We start from the raw sequence: 21,743 nt of genomic DNA on the forward strand, positions 1-21,743 counted from the left end.
CACTCCTTAATGTATATAATATCGAATGTTAAAAATAAAAAGAAGAAAACTTTCAAGTTTGTGGGACGTGAAAAAAAGATTGTGTTCTTCTCTTATATTTGAATATAAAATTAATAAAAATAAATCACGATGACGTATCAATTAAGCATGATTGATATTTTGATTAAAATTTGATGATATGATGATTGAATATTGACAAACAGTTCCGAACTTGCCAAGTTGCAAATTGAGTGGATTTTGAAAGGTAACATTCTAAGATCATTTTTAAAGAAAATATCAAAATGTTCAAATCAACATTAATAGTAAAAAAAATACAACAACAATGTTTTTCAACCGAACAGTCAAATCTGATGTAGCATGATATGGATTGACATATCTCCTCTTGCAGCCAAAATTGTCAGCAGCTTGAAACTGTTTTAATTAATTATGATGTTTTATGTCTGCTTTTATTTAGACTGAGAATTTATATTAGTTTAAATGGCCAACGACCTTGCAGATGTATCGAATTGCAGCTTCAACACGCATCGCAGCTTCTTCGAATTTGACTGAAAAGCCTGCAACACACATCTTGTAGCTTCTTCGTATTTGCAGCTTCAACACACATATCTTGCATCAGGTATGACAAGCCTGATGATTATTGAATTGGATTTCTATTTTTATTTTTTTCGATTAATGGGTTGTCTTTTGTTTTTTTTATTTTTTTTTTTTAAATGTGATAACTGGTGTCAAGTTACGGTTATAGGAAATTTCATCATATCTCTCGCCATAATCAAGCAAACTCACCAGCTCAGAGTATCGAACCAGGTAGGTTCCATATTTTTTTTGTTTTTTGGAGAGCCGCATTCTACGCCCTACCTTTACCGCTGGGCCACTTATATTTGTATTATATTGTTAACTAATAAGAATTTTTATTATGAATTATTTATAAATGTAATATTTAAAACATAAATCATAAATTGTGAAAAAAATTAATGTAATAAAATAATAATTTAATTTGACATATGGGGTGGAAAGTAAAACTTTAAAAATTGTCAAATTGCCACATAAGCTATCAAATTTGAATTTTGTATTTAAAATTTGACATTTTTTCTGGATATGCTCTAAGAGTGCTAAATCATGGTTATCCACCCGTTCTGAAGGCTGGGAAGACTAGCAGAGGCATTTCAGCATCCCCCTAACCACAAGTCTAGCTTCCACGTAAGAGTTCTAATATTGTACCTTTTCCAAAATAACTAAATAACTGAATCTAATGGCACTTTTCTTAGTTTTCATAATAATAATATTTTAAGCACATTCACCATCTAGCTTTTAATCCTTTGGTTTAAATTTCGACCAGAAGTCACAATATCAAATTGCCCCATTAATAACAAAAATAAAAATAACTAAACTCCATCACATCACACCGCATGAGTATTTACACATGTTTCTTAACATTGTATTTGGATGAGTAAATTTAGGGGTAGTTTGGGAGTGAGGTGCTTAAAAAAAAAACACTCATGAAAAAAAGCTGTGAGGGTTTTAGGTGTTTGGTAAACTGAAAAAAAAAAGCTTATTTTGGAAGCTGCTGTGAGAATAAGCTGAAATCAAAGGAAAAAGCTAAAGCTGCTATTTGCAGCTTTGGAAAACTGGTTTTTTTTCAAATCACACAGAGCTACAGTGCTCCTTTAATGAAAAGACCCACTATCAGACTGTTTTTTTTTTTCAAAAGCACTTTTACAAAAAAGTTTACCAAACACTTTACTGATTTTTTTCACAGCCGCTTATTCTCACAGCAGTTTTTTTTTCAAAGCACAGCAATACCAAACCAGCCCTTAAGATTATCAAAAAAATCTAAAATAACAAAAACTAAAATGACGGAATTTTATTTTTTAGAATTTGTGAATTTTATTATTCGGCTAACCTAAAAGAACAATAAATTTCAAATTTTGGAATTTAATGTGTGTATAAAGTCATTAATATAAAAATGACATATTGTAGTTAGGATATGTGCTAGTAAAGGTGGTGGTGATGTGGTTGTGATGACGGTGATGATAGTGGGTGGTGGCGGTGGCGGTGACGATGATGATAATGGCGGCAACAATGGTGGAAACAACGATATCTAGTGATGGTGGTAGGTGGTGGGTGGTGATGGCGATAATGATAGTGGTGTTGGCGGCAATGAGGGTGACAATTGTGGCCGCTCATGGTTTAGTTTTTTTTCCTTAACTCGCATAGAAATTTGAAAATGATTACACGGAGGTTAAACTTGGGAATTGGAAGTTCTAAATTCCAAGTTATTTTTTTAACACGAAAATTCTAAATTTCTATGTTTATGAATCTAAACAAGGGAATTGATGCATATCAATTTATAATCTGACTTGTCTGAATTCCAAGTTTATTTCTTTCATTCAAACATAGTATAAGGCCTTAGGTTCATTCTAGGGGTGGGTTAAAAAAAACCAAAAAAAAAAAAAAACCGAACCGAACACCAAACTTAAACCGAAAAAAATCGAACCGAACCGAACATTATTAGTTCAGTTTCGGTTTTAGAGGTTTGAAAACCAAACCGAATCCCTTTGCACTTTATGAATGTATGTCTATGATGTTTTTTTTGTGAAACTTTGTTGCCAAGTTTGAAACTAAGCCTATGGCTTTTTCAAGGAGCATACTTGGTTCAATTAGAGACGATATTTTATGGTTATAGAGAAAAGTTTTGGAAGGCTTTGGAACTTGGAAGAACTTCTCTATTTGTTTGCTTTTTAAATAGATACGCTAATCCTTTTTCTTTGCAATTAGGATTGTTGATAGAATAATATTGGTTTATATGATATTTGTATATGTATAACTACATTCCCACTTTCCCTATTTTCTTATTAGTAGTCTACCAATGCAAGCCTCTTTTATGAATTTCATATTAAAAAAAAAAATCAAGTTTTATAAAATAAAATAAAATAAAAATCGAAACCGAACCTAACCAAAATTTCGGTTCGGTTTCGATTTTGGCAAAAAAACTGAATCGAATGAAACCAAACCCACCCCTAATTCATTCCAATCATTCTCTAGCAGAGAAATGCTAATGAGACCCTCTCAAAAATGGGACTCTCCATAGACTTTGACACTTTATGTTTTTGATATAATATTTTATAATGTTGGAACAGGATTTGATGTTAAACTGTAAAGTGACAAAGAGTTTATGAAAAATCCTACATTTGAGAGTCTCCTAATCATTCCCTCGAAAATCCCTCTTTTTTTTTTTTTGGTGTTTTAAGGACTTTGGTCAGATTAGCACATATCAAATCATGACTCTTACTCGTTATTACGCAAAGTCGGATTTTTGGAAATTAATTTTTTTTAATCTACTCATTGTCCTGCACGTTCTTCTTTGTTCAAATGTGATGATTTACATGGCACTACGGCCTTAGTTTGTGGTGGTAATCATGATTTAGGTTTAAGGAATTATTTGATGATTCTGAGTTGTATGAGTTTGACACATATTATGATAGATTTTAGAGAGATGAGTTTTTAAGTTGTTTGTGTGACTTCTGTTCGCATTAATTTTGCTTTTTGAATTCTTGGTTTTGCAATATCGTTAAGATTCATGTTTAAGGCATATCAGGTGGATTGAAAGCGCACAAACAACTTAAAAGAAAAATCAAAGCACACTATTGAACTAATTGACAATGTCAATTTTGAATGGCGACACAGACAACTTAAAAGGAAAGTCAAAGCACACTATTCAACTAATTAACATTTACTTTCAATTTTCAATGGTGATTTGATGCCCATCCCTATTTTAGATAACAAACCATTACAAAATGTATAAATGCATTTGTTTAGGGTTTAGGGTCTTGATTCCGTAAAATATGATCCTTTAAATTTATTTAGGAAGAGGTTGAGAATACCACATTTATTAATTATATTAGTGTATCATAGGATGTGACGATTTGTCCTTAATTTTCTATATAATTTTCTTCCCGAGTGTGTAAATTGACGTTTATGCCCTTGTGGGCAAAGTGACGTGGACGTGGTTATTCGGTTTGAAATTATTTTCTCGTTATCGCAATTAAATAGTACTTGTTGTTATGAACATGTGAGCGTGAGTTAGGCTCAAAACGGACTTGTAACGAAAAAGTTACGTTTAATTAAAGTGTGTTAACAATGGGTAGAATTGTACACGCGTATGTTAATTTTTCAATGTTGGAAATACTGTTTTTGATAAGGGGATAGATTTTGTGTTCCTTTGGATTGCACCAAATCTTATCCTTTTTCCCTTTTTAAAAATCTGTCTCAAGCCCTATTATTTTTCCCTCACCACCAATCATTTCATTTCCCACACTATTACACCTAATCAGATTTTTTTTCTTCTTTTTTACCCAATCAGAAAACCTCTCTCTCTCTCTCCCCCCGCTCTACCCAATCAAAAGCTATCTCTTGCTCACTCTCATCTTCTCCTTCTCTTTCTCTCACCCGTAACTCTCTCATCTGCAATAATAAAGACCATCATCAAACTCCAGAGATCGAGCCTAAAACCATTACCATCGAGATCCTCTCATCCTCACGAACACATTTGTATGAACCGATCACGAAATGGACAAGTTTTGAGTTTCCAACTTGGAGCTTCGACTCGGGTAGAGGTTCCCCGTCGATTTCCAGCTCGAGTTACAAGGTTTTGGGATTTTTGGGAGCACCTAGGCAACTCCTCGAGGCCATTAACCTAGTTTTGAAGTGGAGCAGACAAGGAAACTCACGGTTTTGGGACGTCGAGTTTAGGTTCGAAGCTTTTGAGGCTTTTTCAGCCCTTTTCCGAGTTCTTTTTGGACTCTTAAAAGGTACAATCTTATTCTCCTTGTCATGGGCTTCACTTCCATATAAATTTTGTTGAAAATGGTTAAGAATTGACAAAGTTAAAGAGTTTTGAAATTTTTTCCAGAAACCTGCGAATCAGACGGCAACGTCGGCGTTGGCGAACGGCAGAAGACCATCGAAAAAGAAGACCCAATATTTCGTCAAAGTTGACGCAATATTATGATGCCGTTAGGTAATGCTGTTACCGTTTGCGGAATATTCCCTAGGTGAGGAAGCATCCGGCCTCCGGCCGACATCTGGTCATCGTGTACGAGTCCGTGACTTTGTGTAGAACATTTTCGTATATTTAAACCCTTCGTTTAAGCAAACTATGGGGGTATTTCCTAGCCTATTTGTGTATGTGTTAATTAACTAATTACTACAGTTATTTCTAAGAGAAAATTATCCCGAGGACGTATGAGGTCAAGTTGTGACAACCCCATCCCTAATTTTACGTTTTTATTAATTCTGAAAGTGTGAATTTACAAAAAAATACCTCTACTGGCAAGATTGTTGATTTTTGTTGATTGTCATTTAGTGACGCATGCAAGTTACTATTTTATAGTATTCTCAAAGTTCTCGACGGGAAGATCTCGTAAGCGTAATTTGAATCGAAACCAGAGTTATGATAGGGGTTTTACGGAACCACAATCTGAAAAAGTACTTTTGTAAAGATTACTATTTATTATTTTATATACTTCTCATAATTATTACATTATTATTTTAACATTATTTTGTTATCATATTATTATTTTAATATTAATTTAGAGAAATGAGAGAGATGGACAGAAGAAAAGAAGAAGAACATGAGGGAAAATGAGGGAGGTTGGCTGAATTAGGAGAGGAGAGAGGAAAAGGATGGGCCAATGGGAAGAGGGGAAATGAGGGATTGAGAGAACAGGGATAGGAAGCCCAGTGGGCCAGGTCACAGATGGACCCGCAGACCTGTTAGAAATTTACGAGTTTCGATGCAAATTCTGGCTGTGAGATCCCACATCGCCCAGGGGAGTGGATCATTTATGCCTTATATGTACATGCTCACCTCTATATAGCACAAGACCTTTTGGAAACTTACTAGCTTCGGGTTCCATCGGAACTCCGAAGTTAAGCGAGTTCGGGCGAAAGCATTCCTAGGATGGGTGACCCATTGGGATGTTCTGCTCGAGTGAGTTCCCAAAAACAAAACCGTGAGGGCGTGGTTAGGGCCCAAAGCGGACAATATCATGCTACAGCAGAGTCGAGCCTAGCATATGGTGGAGCCTAGGTCTGGATGTGACAATTTGGTATCAGAGTCAATCCATGGTCAGAAGTGTGCCGAAAAGGACGTCAGGCCCCTAAAGAGGGTGGATTGTGAGATCCCACATCGCCCAGGGAAGTGGATTCTCTATGCCTTATATGTACATGCTCACCTTTATATAGCACGAGGCTTTTTAGGAATTTACTGGCTTCGGGTTCTATCGGAACTCCGAAGTTAAGCGAGTTTGGGCGAGAGCATTGCTAGGATAGGTGACCCACTGGGAAGTTCTACTCGAGTGAGTTCCCAGAAACAAAACCATGAGGGCGTGGTTGGGGCCCAAAGCGGATAATATCATGCTACGACAGAGTTGAGCCAGGGATGCAGTGAAGCCCGGGTCAGGATGTGACACCGACGATCCAAGGCTCGCCACCACCTGGAAATCAATCACCGTCATCCCCTCTTCAGTTTACACCCAAGATTGTTGTGCTTTTGGCCCCGTATCGCGAATAACAGAACTGTCGGTTCTGAGGATGCCACGGCAGAAATCTGCTAATCGCGCGTGAAAGCTACGTCAACCACCACAACCACGAAAACACTCATCTTGAGGCCTGGAACAAAGCCCAATCAATTGTAGGGGCGGCGGAGCACCGGAGGTGACAAATCGAAGCCACCAATTTCTAGGGTTTCCAACTAGTTCGAAGGAAATTAGAGTTTTTCCTGGCCAAATTGGACTTGGCCATAGGTATAAAACTTACTCTACTCATTAAGATCTTCATTCCTATAAAATTTGAGAATTTTTTGAAATAGTTGAATTTTCCGGCGAGTTGGGGCGGCCGACCACCACTTACGGCAGTGCATGGCAACGGCGCGTGGGCCGAGACCCCACCTAACCATCCTAGGCTAATTTGATACCCCGATTCCATAATTGACATCCGTTTAGTGAAATCCTAATGTTTTAATATAGTTACCACGTAGTTGGTAGCCGCTTGGTTATTATATGAATAGACGAATCGACTATTGGATCGGCACCAAAATTTAATACATGATAGTACATAATATTTATGGACATTAGGAACTTACAAATCGGGAATCTGACTTATGGATCTTCCCGAATTGAATTTCTAAAGTTTGTAAAATATAACTTTGACCGCCACTTGAAATTGCGATTGGCGGAGATCCAACAATTAGATCGTAAAGAAGTTTTAGTATGTTGTTCTAGAAGCATAGTGTGGACTTTGGGAAGTCAAGGATCTGAAATCCATGGGTGGATGTCCCAAATTGACTTGTGTAGGGTTGTGGACCCTCCTTAGCATATTTTGAAGCATTGATTCCGAATCCGCCGTCCGTTTTCCGAAGTTCGACAGTTGTAGGATAGTTCCTTTATTAGCCATGTTTTGTACGAAAACATAATTTCATTTGCACGTTATATTTACCTAAATGGTTTCGTTTCTAGGCGAAACAGATCGCAAGGATTCTCGATGCTATGAGATGGGTTAGACTCGGCAACATGATCTGTGAGTGGGTCTTTTCTTTGATATATATATATATATAATGGTTAGTTTCCATATATACATTTACAAGAAATGCCTTATGGTTGAGAAAGTATGAAATAATCATATGGGATGCTCAGGTAAGCTTACTATAAGGAGATGCTTTAATTATATTTATGTTCATAAATAATGTGATGTTGACTAGAGTTATCGAGTCATTGTCGCAAGACTACATTTATATTATTTGTTCATCATATACTGCACCCGGTGTTAGTGCTCGCCTATAACAGGGCTAGTCTTTCATGTGTATGTTCACATCCGCACCGCATGCTCACCTTGGATCCAAGTAGGTGCCATTCCTGTCGTAAAGGTTGCAATAGGCAACTCCGACTCGTATGTGACCACGAATAGTGCCAGTCTTCACGTGATTGTAACACTAGAGCGTATATTATTATTACACCCTGTTTGTACCATACTTGACCAATCCTGAAACTACTGAGCATCAATCAACGTTATACCGTCAAGGATTGATAGGAGCATATTTATGCAACTTACTTAGCTTGTTTCTTGGCATTTATGTTTTTAGTTCGTAGTTATTTTAGTATTTTAAGCTATTTTCGTGTGTTTGTAGGTCCAAAGGGTTAATGTGGCAAAGAAGTGCATTTTGGAGCATTTTTTGGCATGGAATGGATAGCATATGCTTGGAGCAAAAGGAATGGACGAAATTTGAAGTTTGTGCATCATCCTCTCCCTATAAATAACCATTTTAGCACACTCATTTCACCCAACACATTCACTCATTTCACCCAACAAATTCACTCATTACAACCACCCAACACATTCACCTACCACTACATCCACTCATTTCACCCAACACATCCATTCACCTACCACTACATACACTCATTTCACCCAACACATCCACTCATTACAACCACCCAACACATTCACCTACCACTATATCCACTCATTACCACCACCCACTACATCCTCTCCTTAGCCTATAAATACATCCATCCACCCTTCACCATAGGGGGAGAGAAAAAATCCATCCAAAGACACTACATTCACATCTCACAACTCCATTCCTCCATACAAGCAAACCTTAAAACACTCACCAACACCTTGTGCCGTAGCAAAGGAAAGGAAGGAAAGTGCTTGGACGTGCTTGCTGTCCAACTTGGATCGTTTGAGCGTTTAGGTGTTTTCTTTCTTTTGATTCTAATGTTTAAATTCATTTCATTTTGTTTTGTTGTAAATATGAGTGGCTAAACCCCTCTTGGTTAGGGGTGATTTCAAAGCCGTGATTATGTGTGCAATATAATTTGATAAATTCCAATTATGAACTCTTGAATCGTGAATGCAATTGGCTTAACTATTTGATTGATAACTTGTTTGTATTTGTTAATTAAGGGTCGACACTTAATTGGCATGCATAAATTCGTTGCTAGAATATAAGGAAGTTCCACATAATCGTTACAAACTTATATTCACATGTAGTGAAGGTCGCTTATAAACGATCGCGTTAAGTTCAATTCCTAGCATGAGTGACATGATGTCATAGTTGCAAGTGCTTTGTCAATGCTTATGATTTTCATTAAACGTAATGATCTTTGATAGTATCTCTATTATGATGTCATGTAGGGAACTTTTGAAGAATGTTTTGGGTTATCGAATGATGTCATCCAATCCAATAAAACAAGGAAAATCTGAGAGTTAACTAGTGATGTCACGGTTAATTTGGGGCATTGTCGTTCATAATTCAATGAAGTAGTAACTGGAAATCGAGTTATTTGCATACATGTCATGTGTGGAGAAAAAACCTCTAGCTATTCCATCCATCATCTTATTTCTCAAATTTGTTTTACAATCTGTCTAGTTTTTCATACTTGTTTGTTTGTTTCAACTTCATCCAAAACTCAATCCCCCTTTACTTTAGTGTGTCTAATTAGTTAGAATCTGTTTTAATTTGTGTTTTTAAATGTTTTGAGTCAAATAAAAGTCAATTTTCGTCCAAAGTCATTCATAGTGTCTAGTTTAAGTTTATTTAGTTGTTTTAAGCTGTTTTGAGTATTTTAAGTTTGCTTTGAGTCTTGTGAGTCTTGTTAAGTATTTTTAAGTTTAGTTTTATATTTTTGAGTCAGTTTAGAGGTTATTAGCAAGCCCTCTTAATCCCCGGTCCAGAACGATCCCTACTTATACTTATACTACAGTTGTCAAAAGAGGGTTAAATTTGTGTGTTAAGTTAATTTTCGCATCAAGTTTTTGGCGCCGTTGCCGGGGATTAACAACTTTGCTAATCCGTTGTTATTTCTTTTTGTTTATTTTCGTGTCCTTTGTTTTCAGTTACTGACTTTGTTTCTGTTTGTGTTTTTTTTTTTTTTTTTTGGTTTTACTTTTGATATTTGATTTAGTTTTGTTTCCTTGATTTCAGGTACTAGAGAAGTAAGACATGGATTTTGCTACCATTCAAGCTCAATTGGCGGAACTTACTTCTCAATTGTCACAATATGCCGAAAAGACCACAATGCAAAGTGTCCCTACATGTGGTGTGTTTTATGGACAAGGATATCCAACTCAGCAATATTCTCAATTCGCTGCAAATGAAGATGCCTGGGGTTATCAAGGCCATAGTCAATCATGGGACAACATGTTTTCCAACCCTTACAATTCGGATTGGAGAGATTATTCAGATTACATAGAACCTCAACAATTCCAACAAGATGGATATTGGCAGCAATCTAATGAGTTTTATTTAACACATATGCAGCCACCACAGCTTTCCCTACAACAATTCCAATCAAATTCAATTATGTCCACGGATAATGATCAAAATTTTCAATTACTAACCTCTTTGGTGCAGGGGCAGCAAAATCAAAATGAAACAATGCTCAATCAAGCTAAGGAGATGAGCGAATTGAAAAATCAACTTGGAGAGATTATGGAGTTCACGGCACAAATTCAAGAGCAAAGTGAACTCTCCAACTCAACTATTGAAAATTTGAAGGAAGATTTTGAAATCCATGATGCTATCACTTTGGGAAGTGCTATGGAGGTTGGAGGTGAACCCAAGACATCCAAACCAAGCCAAAACATGGATGAACAGCTGCTGCTTGAAGAAGAAGAGAATAACAAGGCCACGACAAGGGAAGAACCACCATTGCCACAACCCCATATGCCATCTATGCTATCCACTACAACCAAGGTAAGCCTAAATTCAATTTGTCCTGACCCCGTTTCACCAAATGTCCTTATTCCTTGCAGGATCATGCAATCCAAGGAAGAAGAAGGTGAGAAAGGCATATTCGAAACCTTTCCAACGAATCAAGAGCAAGAAGTGGATGGGGAATGTCTAGAATTCATCAAAGAAGATACACTTGAGACGAAAATTCCCAAAGAAGTTGGATTTTATGACACAAGACAAGTCATAACTCTCAAAACACCAAATCCGGCCAAGTCCCATATCCCTGCAACCTTTAAAGATATGGTGTTCGTAATTGAGTTTGTGTTGAAGCAAGCAAGTAAGCCATCTTCTCTAACTTTGATTTTATTATATACTAACTTGCTGATTTTGATTATTCAGGCACCTACACTGGAATTTAAACCATTGCCGGATCACGTCAAGTATCACCTTCCATTCAAGCATCAATTCCATGCTATGGGCCCTATCCAAGTTTAGAAGGAAGTTTCGTCCGGCTGGAAGACGTTAAAGCAAACGCTTCTTGGGAGGAAACTCATGTATTCAAATAAGGAAGGTTTTTGAATTGCTCCACAATCAGTTTTGCGTTTCTATAAACCTTCCCTTTTCTGTAGTATTATTTTGCCATGATTGTCATTTTTATTTGTTGCTTGTTTAATTTTTTTTTTGTGTGGGTTTATTTTTTGAAACACTGACAGTTATGCAAGGTATTTTTACATTCATAAAAAAAAGGGAACATTAAGTAGATAAATACAAGAGGGAGCCTTCACAAAGGCTGCTTAGGAGAAATCTCAATAGTCGGCGGAGCCCCAGAAGGAAGAGGCATCGGAGGTTGATCATTTGGAGCTTCATTACGCGGTACAGCCCCAGAAGACGAAGGCAAATGTTGTTGGAACAAACCCACAAACCTCTGATGATCAGATTCCTGCATCTGGTCAATCTTCCTCTTCATGTTTGTAGTATAGTTATGTGCGAGCCTGTTCAACTGTTTATTCTCATGCTTAAGCCCTCTAATCTCGTGTTTGAGACTCATCACTTCAGCCGCCAATGATTCAACTTGACAGGTTCGGGCAAATAGTCGTTGGGCCATATTAGACACGGAACCTGCACACTACACACTGAAAGCCAGAGAATCCTTAACAGCCAACTCATCAGACCGTTTGGCAAGTAGTCTGTTATCTTTGGGAGTGACAAGGTTCCTGGCCACCACCGCAGTTGTCATGTCATTTTTCATCACCGAATCCCCAACGGTAAGGGGACCAGTAGGGGATATGAAGGATGGGCGCCATATGTTGTCTGGAGAAGGCGAGACTGCCTCTTCACCAAGGTTCAAGTCAAAACGACGGTCGGAGGGGCCAAACATTTTCAAAGGTGTTAAAGAAAGAAAAGGTCGGACAAGTCAAGATCGTAGAAGTGCAAGAAGGGAGTTTCTACAGGCGGAAATTCAAGTGTACTTTGAACGTCCTGCGTACCTCTATAAAAATCAGCACTCGATGGGATTTTAGAGATCGAAGAGGCGAGCTTAGAAATCAAAGAGGCCAACTCAAAAATCAAAGAGGCGCTAGCTTTCTCAAAAGCTGGGCTTGCTCAGAAACCACGGCCAATCTTCTTTTCCAGATTTGTCCGCACTTGTCACATGTAACCTCTGCACTCGACAGGATAGAGGCCGAAGAGGCAAGCTCAGAAATCGAAGAAGCATATGCTTTTCCAGACGTGTCAGCATCTGTCACATGCAGAGTCAGCTTTGCAGAAATCACGGCCAGTTTGTCGAAGCGTCGAGTCTAGATATCGAAGAAGCATCTGCTTTTCTAGACATGTCAGCATCTGTCACATGTAGAGTCAGCTTTGCGGAAATCATGGGCAGTTTGTCGAAGCGCTTTTCCAGACGTGTCAACATCTGTCACATGCAGAGTCAGTTTTGCAAAAATCACAGGCAGTTTGTTGAAGTGCTGATTCCAGATATCGAAGAGGCACTTGTTTTTCCAGACGTGCCAGTGCCTGTCACATGCACACTCAGCCTTGGAGAAATTACGGGCAATCTGTCGAAGATCTCTTGTGAAGTAGAAAGCACGTGAAGTTTACTATTAAATCATCCAACGGTTGCTGACAAAAGTGAAATAATAGTACCGGTTATTAATTCCTATAAATGTCACCTTTCACCCTCCATTGCAAGGTAAACATACATAACCTTTCTTCTTCTCCGAGAATGCCTTTCCAACAAACCCTTTCGAGTCACTCAGTGTTCCTTATTCCTTGGGGTACCACTGCAAACAACTCATCCAAAGCAAAAGTATTTCATATCATGAAGGTTGAAAGCAAAAGTATCTCATATCATGCTTTCTCCCTATCCTTTTCCTTGTCGTTGTTTTAGGACAAGGAGAAAGAGAGCAATCAGCCAGCATTTGGTATCAATCTTCCGATCTGGAACCGACTGCCTGGAACCCCTTCCTGATTGCTTACCTAACCTTGCTTTCGAGTACTCATCTTCATCATTTTATGCTTCCTCTTCGTCTACCACATCTGCCTGTGGAACAGATAAGGGAAGTGAAAATGATACCTCGAAACATGTGGAGACAATTTACCAATTCATCCTCAGCTAGGGACAAGGAGAAAGAAAGCAAGAGGTGGGCACTTGGAAAGATTGAAGAAAGAAACAGGTCAACACCTCTACCTCGTGTCTGTCTGCCGTGTAGAAGAAACAAGCAGAGAAGAATGCAGACTGCACAATCAAATCAACCCAGCAGAAGGAGTCTGATTTGAAACCAAGGAACTCTCGCTCAGAATTCCGAACCAATTCGAGATCAAAGCTGTGGAAAGATAACAAGATCATCTATCTCCAAAACCAGATTTGCGTTCTTAAACTCTACTCTGTCTGGTTTTTACTTTGCCATACTTGTCATGTTTATTCGTTGTTTGTTTGATTGTTTGCTTGTGTTTGTGTGAGTTTATGCTTGAAACATTGAGGACAATGTTCGATTTAAGTGTGGGGGGTAACCAAGTTGTTTTGCATGAAATTCGTGGGAGTTTATCACCCATTACTTCTAGTGTTGTTCCTTGCTGTTTTTAAGTGTTTTTATGCTGTTTTGGAGTGTTAGTGTGTTTTGACATAAAAATCCGAAAATCTCATAAAAATTTGAAAAATTGTTTTGAAAAACCCAAAAAGAGTTGTTTTTGTGGGTTTGTTTGTGTCTTAGGGTATCTTCCAACACAATGATGAGGATTTGGTTTTTAATTACATGACTGTTAAAGAGAGTTATAAACATGGATGAAAATTTGATTTACTCTTTGGTGTATGCTTGATTGTGGTTATAATTTATGAATTCACATGCAATCATAAAGGAAAAATCAGTTTTTGTAACATGCTTGAAAGAAGGAACTCAAATGAACGGTACAACCTTGTGAGACTTGAGCCTAAACGTTTATTTGGAGAGTTAATAATATGTGCATCATTATTTTCTAAAGTCGTTGCATGATCTCATTATTCTTTGCTTGGTTGCTACTTAAAAGGCGTTTCATCATTTATTTCTAAATGCTAGAACTCATGCATATTTCATTCAAAGCATGCTATTGATTTGCATAACACATATTCAAGATGAAGTTGTGTAGTAACCACCAAAGCCAAATTGTCGTGCCCCTATTTCATTATGTGTTTAAGTTAACCCCATTGAGCCTTGTTAAGCCTATGTTCTTTGTTAACCCACACTATCCTTACCTAGCCTAGTGTTAGGACCATCCGTACCCTTGTTCTTGAAGCATAGTAAAGCATGACTTAAAATGAACTCTTTTTTTATCAATGTATTGCAGAAAGCAAGTGTGGGGGAATTGATTCTTGTGTGTGCCAAAGTTTTTAATAAGGCACGGGTAGGAAAAAAAATTGAAAAAAAAAAAGTATGAAAAAGAGCTCTATAGTGTTGTTTGTTAAAGAAATGGTTCAAAACATTGAATTCGACCCTAAGTGTTGCATGAATCTTCCCGTTGTATTTAAAAGTTAATTATGCATTCTAAAGTGATTTCCAAGTGTCTATTTCATTGCTTTGCTTGCTATTGCTTTAAGAACGTTTGTTATTGCTATACTTTCTTTATTAGCCATTACCCCCAAGCCCTGTTACAACCCTTGACTTCAATCTTGAGTGTTGTGTGTTTCAATTTGTGGAGTTCGAAATTGGTATGAGCATATGGTGTCACTGGTTCTCGCATCTAAGTAGTAGCATTCCATTCATGAGATCATATCTAAACATGCTTAATAACTCCAGAAAATTGTTTTCTTTGTTATAACATATGTGAGTCCTAGTCTTTCATGTTTACATCAAGCTTCTCACATATAACTAGTATAGGGTGTGTAGTCAGAAAATGTGTGAAAATAGAGAGTATCTTGTAAGGAATTGAGCAAATTCTCTAAGGCATGTTACTACATTCAAAACATCTTTTTAATTGGTTAATTGTGAACTAGTAAGTGGTGACTGTGATTAAGTATGTGCTCAAGTGTGAAGATGACCAAAATATGTGGGAATGATAATTTTTAACATGTCATGTTTCATTAAAAATCCATGAAGTAATTGTTGAAAGGTCTAGGTTGTGTTTTGTTTTGTTTTGCTCGAGGATTAGCAAAAGCTAAGTGTGGGGGAATTTGATAGGAGCATATTTATGCGACTTAAGTAGCTTGTTTCTTGGCATTTATGTTTTTAGTTCGTAGTTATTTTAGTATTTTAAGCTATTTTCGTGTGTTTGTAGGTCCAAAAGGTTAATGTGGCAAAGAAGTGCATTTTGGAGCATTTTTTGACATGGAATGGATAACATATGCTTGGAGCAAAAGGAATGGACGAAATTTGAAGTTTGTGCATCATCCTCTCCTTATAAATAATCATTTTAGCACACTCATTTCACCCAACACATTCACTCATTTCACCCAACACATCCACTCATTACAACCACCCAACACATTCACCTACCACTACATCCACTCATTTCACCCAACACATCCATTCACCTACCACTACATCCACTCATTTCACCCAACACATCCACTCATTACAACCACCCAACACATTCACCTACCACTACATCCACTCATTACCACCACCTATTACATCCTCTCCTTAGCCTATAAATACATCCATCCACCCTTCACCATAAGGGGAGAGAAAAAATTCATCCAAAGACACTACATTCACATCTCACAACTCCATTCCTCCATACAAACAAACCTTCAAATACTCACCAACACCTTGTGCCCTAGCAAAGGAAGGGAAGGAAAATGCTTGGACGTGCTTGCTGTCCAACTTGGATCGTTTGAGCGTTTAGGTGTTTTCTTTCTTTTGTTTCTAATGTTTAAATTCATTTCATTTTGTTTTGTTGTAAATATGAGTGGCTAAACCCCTCTTGGCTAGGGGTGATTTCAAAGCCATGATTATGTATGCAATATAATTTGATAAATTCCAATTATGAACTCTTGAATCGTGAATGCAATTGACTTAACTATTTGATTAATAACTTGTTTGTATTTGTTAATTAAGGGTCGACACTTAATTGGCATGCATAAATTCGTTGCTAGAATATAAAGAAGTTTCACATAATCGTTACAAACTTATATTCACATGTAGTGAAGGTCGTTTATAAACGATCGTGTTAAGTTCAATTCCTAGCATGAGTGACTTGATGTCATAGTTGCAAGTGCTATGTCAATGCTTATGATTTTCATTAAACGTAATGATCTTTGATAGTATCTCTATTATGATGTCATGTAGAGAACTTTTGAAGAATGTTTTGGGTTGTCGAATCATATCATCCAATCCAATAAAACAAGGAAAATCTGAGAGTTAACTAGTGATGTCACGGTTAATTTGGGGCATTGTCGTTCATAATTCAATGAAGTAGTAACTGGAAATCGAGTTATTTGCATACATGTCATGTGTGGAGAAAAAGCCTCTAACTATTCCATCCATCATCTTATTTCTCAAATTTGTTTTACAATCTATCTAGTTTTTCATACTTGTTTGTTTGTTTGTTTCAACTTCATCCAAAACTCAATCCCCCTTTACTTTAGTGTGTCTAATTAGTTAGAATCTGTTTTAATTTGTGTTTTTAAATGTTTTTATTCAAGTAAAAGTCAATTTTCGTCCAAAGTCATTCCTAGTGTCTAGTTTAAGTTTATTTAGTTGTTTTAAGTTGTTTTGAGTATTTTAAGTTTGCTTTGAGTCTTGTGAGTCTTGTTAAGTATTTTTAAGTCAGTTTAGAGGTTATTACCAAGCCCTCATAATCCCCGGTCCAGAACGATCCCTACTTATACTTATACTACAGTTGTCAAAATAGGGTTAAATTTGTGTGTTAAGTTAATTTTCGCATCAATGACCCAGAAGAGTTTCCCTCCAACCAGGAGGCCAATCACAACGCAACACGTGTTGACATCAGAAGCCAATCATAGCGCGACACATGTCAACATCAGAAACCAATCACAACACGACACGTGTCAATGTCATAATGAAACTAGAAACTCTCTTCTATAAATAGAGATCATTCTCTCACAATATTTCCTAATGTCATTTGAACTAAATCACTCACTAGTACTCACAAAAGGAGAGCTTGAACCTATGTACTTATGTGAACCTATGTACTTATATAAACCCTTCACAATTAATGAGAACTCCTCTACTCCGTGGACGTAGCCAATCTGGGTAAACCACGTATATCTTGTGTTTCCTTCCCTGTCTCTATCCATTTACATACTTATCCACACTAGTGACCGAAGCAATCTAGCGAAGGTCACAAACTTGACATTTTCTGTTGTACCAAAGTTCTCACTGATTTTGTGCATCAACACACCCAATCATGTTTATGTTAGAATACCTCTACATGAATTCGTGTGTCAGCATGTGTTGATAAGCACCTAATATGATATGTTGCTTATGTGAGATTTTGTGATTATGGATGTCATGCTTTTATTTACGAGATATTGTGCCGTAATGAATTCTTGAGATTTTGCAAGCTACGGTAAGTATTTTTATATTATACGTAGTAAGTATATTTTGGAAACTATACTTGTTTTACGGCGAGGGATTATAATGTTTTTATAAAGGTTTTTATAAAACTTTATTTTCAGACCCACTCACCCTTGTTTTTCGCCCTTCCAGGTTTTAGTAGATGAGCTTCCATATCGACGAGGATTCTTGGCAAATCTTGGTGTAGACGATTACCTTCGATGGTATAATTCTCACCTTATCTTAATGTATTGTACTGTACTTATGCTCTGACATCACATGTGAAATGGGTTCATTCTCGCTCACAGCGCATTCTTATACTTAGGTACTTTTAGGTTTAAATTTACTCACATTTTCCACATCACTACACTTTATGGCTTTGTCACCTTCCAGGTGTCGGCCATCACAGCTCGATTCGGAGTTTGAGTGGACATTCTGGGTCGGTGTGTGTCACAAGTAAGGCTAGGAGGCTACGATCCATCGACATATCAATGAGTGGGCATTTGTTTTCGTGTATATATAAAAACTTTAAGTTTCCACAAATGCTTTTGGATTGATTTATGCCTATCATGCCATGTTTTATTTAATTTTAGAAATGTTATTACGTGGTTAAGATTTATATACTGTCATGGCATGTTCGTATGCATTTTACCTGCTCATCATACATTGTTGCACCTGGTGTCAGTGCTGGCGCAGGGCCAGGGCCAGTGTTTCAAGTGTATGTTCACATCCGCACCGCATGCTCGCCTTGGATCCAAGTAGGTACCAGTCCTGTTGTATAGGTTGCAATAAGCAACTCCGACTAGTATGCGACTGTGAATAGTGCCAATCTTCATGTGATTGTAGCACTAGAGCGTATATTATGATTACACCCAGTCATGTTCATGTTAGAAATCCTCTGCATGAACTCGTGTGTTAGCATAGATTGATGAGCACCTGATTTTATTATGCTATTGTTGAGATATTATGATTTAGCGTATTTCTAGATTTATTCTTGACTTACAGTTGTTTTCATACTTATACGTAATATGATTTTCTGTAAACTATACATGTTTTATGACGAGGGGTTAGTATGTTCATAAAATAAATGTGTTTTATAAAACTTTGTTTTTGCCCATTCACCTTTCTGTTTTTCGCCCCTCCAGGTCCAAGTTAGCTGGATTATTCTGTGGCGTATGAGGAATATCTGGCGGTTCTGACATATTCATAAATAATATAGGGACTTTTCATGTTATGTAATAAGTACTTAACTAGTTTCGACTGCACTACTTATGCGATCTATGCTCTGAACATTTGTGCTTTATGGGTTCTTCCCATTACTATGCACTTTTTACTTTAGTTTAAATTTATCAATATTTTTATGCTTCACTTCCCTTTTTGGTTACGTCACCTTCGGGTGAAGACCAACATGCCTCGACTCCAGTCGGGGTGTGTCATAGGATGTGATAAGTAATGTGTACAACAACAGAAAAATTTATACCACTAAGTGAGATTAGTAGTGTGAATCCTAAAACGTCACTACGCTCGGTTTTGAACCAAGTTTATAAGTGATGCATACATGTTGCTAATTATTGAGTTTATCTCATTAGATGTTGATTGTATGTATGAAAACCACATTAAGTTATACACAAATGCAGTAAAAAAATGTTGTATTTCTAGCACTAGCATTACTCGTTAGAATTGTTAGATATTCAGAGAGACAAGTCACTGGTGCATTCCTAACCATACAAATATTGTTCCAACCTACTCACATATTACTAGGTGTAGAGTTTTATGACAAAATGTATCGATGTTATTAAGAGTGGATCTCAATTCCTTTATGTAGGACTTTTATTCAACATGGTTTGCTCACTTGGACCACCACATAATACACACAGTGGGCCACACTGGCAACTAAACCCATATCGGACATTAAGCACGGAAGCATAATGTTACATTAAACTCATGGGAACGTGCACTCACTACAAATCACATTGATATTGTTCCAACTTAATAACATATTACTAGATATTGAGTTTTATCACAAAATACATTAATGTTATTAGGAGAGGAACCATACACTGTACTTTATTTTTTCAAAATTTTAATGTGAGGTTTTATATTTAACAAATGTAACATATTATGATATTAATCATACCACACAATATGGTTTATTGCAATAATATAATCGAACAAATGTGATAAATATTGGGAGCTGATTTTCACACACATTTTATAGCTTTTCCCACACCCCTCTTTGTTCTAGGACATCAGATTGAATAAATCAAACGAAAATAACGAACATGATTAGCCAAGATGTGTAGGAAGCTAAAAAAGGTGTGTGTTTATCATTTCCCTAAATATTCTAGCATTATTTTGATTACAAAAGCTAAAACAAGGAAGCTGGTAATCATTTATTAATTGAAGAAATTTTTGATTCAACATGCAATGAAATCAAACCAACCACAAATGACTAATTTTTTATTAATTATGAAATTTTGATTCAACACGTTGTTGATTTAGTTGGTCCGCCAAGGATTAATTTGGGAACGTCCCATTCCCGATAATTAGGACCGTCGGACGTCGGGTCACCGGATAAGGGTAGGTCGGTGGAGGAGCTTACGTGGGCCAGCTCGTGTGTGTATCGTCAACACCACGATGTAAGCTGCTGCGTCAGCAGTGGACAGAGCGGGACCCACCGTAGCTTAAGAAAAGTAAAGCAGAATGGATGTGTATTTGTATGAGTAGACTGGAGGGGTGTTGAAGTGAAAATGATAATTTTCAGATCTCTTCTACTAAATTCATCTAATAAATTAATTTGGGCTATTGAAATTTGATCTAAATACTACAAATAATGGGTCCCTTTAAAATTTATAATAACTTTAGCCGTTGAATTAAATTTCAAAAGTCCAGATTAGGTGATTGGGTGGATTTGGTGAAAGGAATCCGGAGACGATCATTTTCCATGTTGAAGGCCATACAAACTGGATGACATTGATCAATGGTCAGCACAGCCCGGTACTATGTGCATGAAATCGATTTACTGTCAAGTGATGTTTTGGGTTAAAAAAAATACAATATTTGCGTTAAGAAACTTACACATATTATTATTTATATAGATGGACTAATATATAGCCTCTATGAAAGAAATTCTCTCCGGATCTCTCTCTTCAAAGCTCACGGATCAAATGATTTAGACTTTAAAATTTTGATCAAACGGCTAAAAATAGATAAATTAGTAAAACCTTTTAAAATCTATAATAATTTTAAACGTTAAATCAAATTTTTAAAAATACGGATCACTTGATCGGTAGGTTTTGAATGGAGAGATTCAGAAAATATCTCTTTCTACATGGTTGAGACGAGAACTTTTATACGTCATCCATGATTGGTGAATGTTCAAAGGCCTTAAGATGGTAGTTGATTCACGTGGTTGATGGTGAAAGCTATTTGCCAGTCAGTCTTTTTGCCTATAAAGAAACGACAACCCAAAAAGAAGGAATTTTATAAGGGGACGGAAAGTTGGAGACGTCAATGCATGCTTGGTTATCCATCCAGTCAACATATGTTGTCCTCATTTTTGCCACTCAAATCAAACTCCAATATTCAACATTTGCAATTGAGTAATGTTAGAGATACTAAATTTGTTAATAAAATTTTAAAAACTAAAGAACATAAAAATTGATGATTAGTTTATTACTTACACGTTGATAAACATGTTTATTCTTATTGATGACATATAATTTAGTTTGCAAATTTAATCTCCAAATTTGGTCTCCTTAGCATTACCCTTTGTAATTGCATTCCCTTGCTGTGCCACAATAATGTAATTGTAGCATACGTTGTGTTTGTTGTCGAAAACAACTCGGCCTTGGAGGATTTCCAGCCATGTTAAATTGACGTGATTAGATTCACTATGTTAAATTCACGTGATTGGAGTTAAATACGACCAAAAACATACTTTCACTTATTTTTGGGTCGCCAAAGCTTAACAGTTATGGTTGACACCATGTCGATTATGAGTCCAAGCCTAAATTTCT

General features: G+C 36.8%; 2 long non-coding RNA genes across 3 annotated transcripts; both read left to right on the plus strand.

Annotated features, from left to right (window-relative positions):
- The first annotated feature begins 502 nt into the window (after nucleotides 1-502).
- LOC126625126 (uncharacterized) lies at nucleotides 503-16,240 on the plus strand. 2 transcript variants are annotated; one of them, XR_007624341.1, is made up of 4 exons: nucleotides 503-616; nucleotides 743-804; nucleotides 8,183-8,752; nucleotides 16,052-16,240. It is a non-coding gene; the product is annotated as an uncharacterized LOC126625126 (long non-coding RNA). The 2 variants fall into 2 exon arrangements; XR_007624340.1 differs by lacking the exon at nucleotides 16,052-16,240 and having other exon boundaries at nucleotides 8,183-8,932.
- Nucleotides 4,232-5,345, plus strand: LOC126625125 (uncharacterized). The gene is made up of 2 exons (XR_007624339.1): nucleotides 4,232-4,808; nucleotides 4,910-5,345. It is a non-coding gene; the product is annotated as an uncharacterized LOC126625125 (long non-coding RNA).
- Nucleotides 16,241-21,743: the final 5,503 nt, after the last annotated feature.

The sequence above is a fragment of the Malus sylvestris genome, chromosome 6, assembly GCF_916048215.2.
Source record: "Malus sylvestris chromosome 6, drMalSylv7.2, whole genome shotgun sequence".
Lineage (NCBI taxonomy): Eukaryota > Viridiplantae > Streptophyta > Magnoliopsida > Rosales > Rosaceae > Malus > Malus sylvestris.